This window comes from Myzus persicae, unplaced genomic scaffold, assembly GCF_001856785.1.
Source record: "Myzus persicae strain clone G006 unplaced genomic scaffold, MPER_G0061.0, whole genome shotgun sequence".
In the NCBI taxonomy this organism is placed as follows: domain Eukaryota; kingdom Metazoa; phylum Arthropoda; class Insecta; order Hemiptera; family Aphididae; genus Myzus; species Myzus persicae.
Genome location: NW_019100977.1, coordinates 10824 through 15876, shown reverse-complemented (window position 1 = coordinate 15876; position 5053 = coordinate 10824).

Sequence of the window (5053 nt, the reverse complement as noted above, 5' to 3'; positions counted from 1 at the left end):
CAAATTACTCCACAAGCTCACCAGCCATTTGATTTGGATAATCCTATGTTGGAAGACTAGTTTTTTATATTATTATTAGAATATTTTTTTGTTAAGAAAACGTTTCACAGACTAATTTTGTTGTTTCTGTCTTAGAAGTGCAAAACACAGCAAATTTTACTCTCAGAAAATTACATTTAGCTCCATTAGTTGGAGTGAAAATTTTTTATAAGGCATCTCATAGACTTTTTACTATGTTTTAACATATTTAAATTGCAATACTTCATCTGCCAAAAATAGTAATTTAAATACAAAAATTATAGAAAAAAAACATGTTAGTCGACAGCTTTTGGTCTCAATAAAATAAATAAACTCATACAAATAGGTGCTAATATAATTTTAATTTTTAACTTTTGGCATTTTGACGATTATAGAGAGCAGTATACCTCACTGATTGTTGATTGATATTTACCAGTCAACTAATGTATTGGAACGTGCTATAAAAATACGCAGGTATAATTCAGATAATTTTCATTTTCCTTGAGTTGTAAATACAACTATAGATAATTGTAGATAAAACTATTTTGGCACAATAACCATCATTATTTTATCAGTCATACATTAATTATTTGTTTTTTCATTGTTTTTATAATTTCTGGTAGTATTAATTTAGTCCAAGTATACTACACATAGAAATAAGTTAAATTTTCAAGAAAAATGTATACAAATATAGAAAAATAATCAAATAGGGGAAAAAGCAATCAAAAGCAGGTTTTGTGAAAAAAAGCAAAACAAAGTTTACTTCATTAAAATCGGAACGATTCAAAACGTATTTATATATAAGAATTATCTTTCTATCATACTCCCCTCGAAAGAAGCATTTGCTACAAAATCCAAGCGCTACTTATCAGTTTATCATGTAGATGCATTTATCTTTATCGGAAAAATGCAAATATGTCGGAATAATTTAATATAATATCGGCATAGTTTCTGTTCGAAGTAATCGATATCGGAGCAGTATTATGATGGGCAATGAACATTTTTTTTTTGGAGTAACACAATGTCGTAGCAGTGCATAATCGTAGAATTGGTGTTATCCCAGTCATCACATTGCAGCCCAACACGATTTAATTTCCACAAATTGTATTTCATACTATTCATAGTCATTAGTCATTGTAGATAGAACTGATAGAAGAAAAAACAATAATTATAGTCAACAAAATATTATGGACTGTTCTATCACTATTTTTATTTATCGTATTATATTTTTAATTTGGCCGTCCAGTGTCAACGACTTGTAGCAGTTGTCAACATCAACATGTAGACTTAAAAAAAGAAATACATCAAATCAATGTTAGTGGTGTAAAAATTGTATCTTATATTATTATCACGACTGCCGACTGGGAAATGGAAACTGCATCAAGTAAAAATTATGTTCCGGAAACATTGATCTCTACCCAATCGAAATTGCACCAATGTTCCAAGTTTGTTACAGGTTTTGCACGAAAGACAATAACAAGATATGCGGTGGACTGTCAGACCAGGACGCCGTACGGCGACATGTTCTCGTTAGGCCGCAAAGACCTGCTTTTCAGCCGGCAATACTGTCGACGGAGCAAGATGATATGATCAACGGCGAAAACTATGACATTCAGCAACAGGCATACGAGCAAGATCAGGTAAAGCAATAACGCGTTCGAACACGGAGCACTTTTGCATTTTTGCTGCTAGCACTTATCATTGACTCCTTCACGCTGCGCTGCGGGCGTAGAAACTTCAATGAACGGCGCTAGTTCGCCTAGCGAGCCATCGAGTTCACCGGTGATCTTGCCGCCGGCCCGGTTGTTTAATTGTGCGTGCCGCCGCGAAAATCTCGGGGGATCACGAGACTTGTGTTTTTGTCGTTGCTGCAATCAGCCGGCATCATCGGAATCATAAGCAAGTAATCGATTTTTTGTTTTCCGCCTTAGAGGTTGACCACAAGTCACAACGCAGCGTCGCGTACGTTCACCACCCGAGTGCCCCCGCAATACTTCGTGTGATCACGATACCTGATACTATCGTATTTGTCATTGTTGTGAACAACCGACATACCCAATTTGTCAAAATACCTAATACACATCAATTATATTATTGTGAGGGCCATCAGGTTTTGCCGGTTTTGGTTTCCGTCGTGGCCAGGCCCTGATTAACACTATCGTAGGCCCTAGACCCATGTGCTAATACTATCCTGTAGTGTTCAGTATTTAAATGATTAAGAAACATAATGATTGGGAGAGGTTAGCTTGCCGATCCCACCATTGCCTGAACTGTTGAATGTCATACAATATATTCTTCTGATGTACCCTGGGCGTTTTGTTTCATTCGAGGGTGTCAGTATAATATCTGCCCTATATCTGCTATAACACGGATGGGTACTGAGCAGGTTAGCAGTATCCATCCGGTCCAACAATCTATGATTAGCAGCCAAGTCAGCAAAAATATCTTCAGTATCAATATTATACACTAGTGAATCTATAAAAATAATTATGTTAAATTAATATGAAATATACATGAGAACATTTTTAATATATTTACCTGTATCAGTATCAGTGTTGCAAACTATTTGAGTATAAGTATTCAAATACTATTTTCCGCATTGAATACTTTTTAAAATACTTTTATTTTTGAAATATTTGAACGGTATTTTAAATACATTTTTTTACTATTGAATATTATTTTATTGAATACTTTTTTTATTCCTTTAATTCTTTATTCTTTATTCCTTGTCTAATAATAATAATGTCATTATAATAATATATATATTTATCATTTATGAACAATTCTATATCGATTTTAGTTTTCGTCTTAAGCTTAAATTAAATCAATTAATTAAATATCTTTAACTAAATAATTTTTACTCCGGGAAACCGTCTGTTTATCGTCGACGAATATCGCAACGGTGCGTAGCGGTACCTACCAACATATATTATAGCCAAATATTATACGAACATTAGCTATGTCGTACCCGTACGGCCGTATGTGTGTACTGTGTACGGAGCATTGATTATAAAGGTAAAATATAGGTATATATAGTATTTATAATCAATGGTAGTATGTGTGTAATGTGTATTTTTGTCCGTTATGAAATTGTTGGCATTAGTGTCCGTGTCCGTAATAGAAGGATTCCGTTATAGATAGATCAAAAACAAACACACACGTGTTCCCCCCTACCGTACCAAAAAATCTACAAACCATCAATACAAACCTACAAATCTACAATACCTACTAAAAAAGCTAATGGCCACAGTTGCCGGGCTCAGGATCAATAAAAAAAAATAAAAAAAAGGTCGAAACACATTAGAATGCCTATATCTTTTTGTCGAGACCTGGAAATTTTGTCCGTTAAGAGAGGAGTTCATTATAGACAGGTGTCCGTTAAGTCAGGTTTCACTGTACCTAGTTACTTCTGATGTGGACGTATCCTATGTAAATATAATATATCCAATTAATTTATAACGCTGTTTAAAATTACAATACTAGGAAAAGTAGCTACCTAAGCCATACAAAAAATTGTTCGACTTAATTTGTAAAAACAAATTTTTTTTGTGTCAACGAAATTTGAAAATAAAAATGGGAAGAGGGGCATATGCGCCCGTGGATAAATGAGTTTTAAGAATCAAAATACAAAAAAAATATGGAAAGATGTGTATTAAAAATAAATATTAAAGTCTGCAGTCTACAATATCATTATTCCTAAACTCATAGTTTTATTTACATTAATTAGATCATGAAATAATGAATATTTATGAGGCTCTAACTCGACATCAAAATTTAAAAAAAGATTTTGAAATAATGTAAGTACAGTTAAATTATGGGAAAAAAATGTGAAGGAGGGCGTGGGCGCCCGCAGGCAAATTAATTTTAAGAATCAAAATAAAAACAATCAGACAAAAAATTGACAAAATTTCAACATAAAAATGGGAAGGGGGCATGGGCGCCAGCAGGCAAAAGCTTTTTAAGAATCAAAATAAAAAAAAAATGGTAAGATGTGTATTAAAAATAAATATTAAAGTCTGCAGTCAACAATATCATTATTCCTAAACTCTTAGTTTTATTTACAATATTTAGGTCATGACATAATAATATTTATCAGGCACTAATTGGCCATCAAAACTTAAAAAAAGGTATAGAAATAATTGAACTAGAGTTAAATTATGGAGAAAAAATGTGAAGGGAGGCGTGGGCCCCCGCAGGCAAATTAATTTTAAGAATCAAAGTAAAAAAAAAATATCAAAAAATGTGTATTAAAAATAAATATTAAAGTCTGCGGTCTACAATAACACTATTTCTAAACTCATAGATTTATTTACAATAATAAGCCAATGAAAAAATGAATGTTTACGGGGAACTAACCGAAAATCAAAAATTAAAAAATGGTATTGAAATAATTGAACTAGAGTTAAATTATGGAAAAAAATGTGAAGGGAGGCGTGGGCGTTCGCAGGCAAATTAATTGTAAGAATCAAATTTAAAAAAAATGTATAAAAATATGATAGAATATAAATTTAAAAATAAAAATGGGAAGGGGTGCATTAGCGTCCGCAGGCAAATGAATTTTAAGAATCAAATTTAAATAATGTATGAAAAATGTACATTAAAAACAAATATTAAAGACTGCAGTCTACAATATCACTATTCCTAAACTCATGGTTTTATTTACGACAATTAGCTGATGATATAATGAATATTTTGATGCACTAACTGGCATTTAAAAATTTAAAAATGGTTTTGAAATAATTGAACTCTAGTTAAATTATGGGAAAAAAATGTGAAGGAGGGCATGGGCGCTCGCGGGCAAATGAATTTTAAGAATAAAAATAAAAAATAATATCAAAAAATGTGTATTAAAAATAAATATTAAAGTCTGCAGTCTACAATATCACTATTCCTAAACACATAGTTTTATTTACGATAATAAGCTACTGAAATAATGAATATTTATGTTTCACTAACTGACCATTAAAAATTAAAAACAAGTTTTGAAATAATTGAACTAGAGTTTAATTTTCAAAAAAAAAATGTGAAGGGAGGC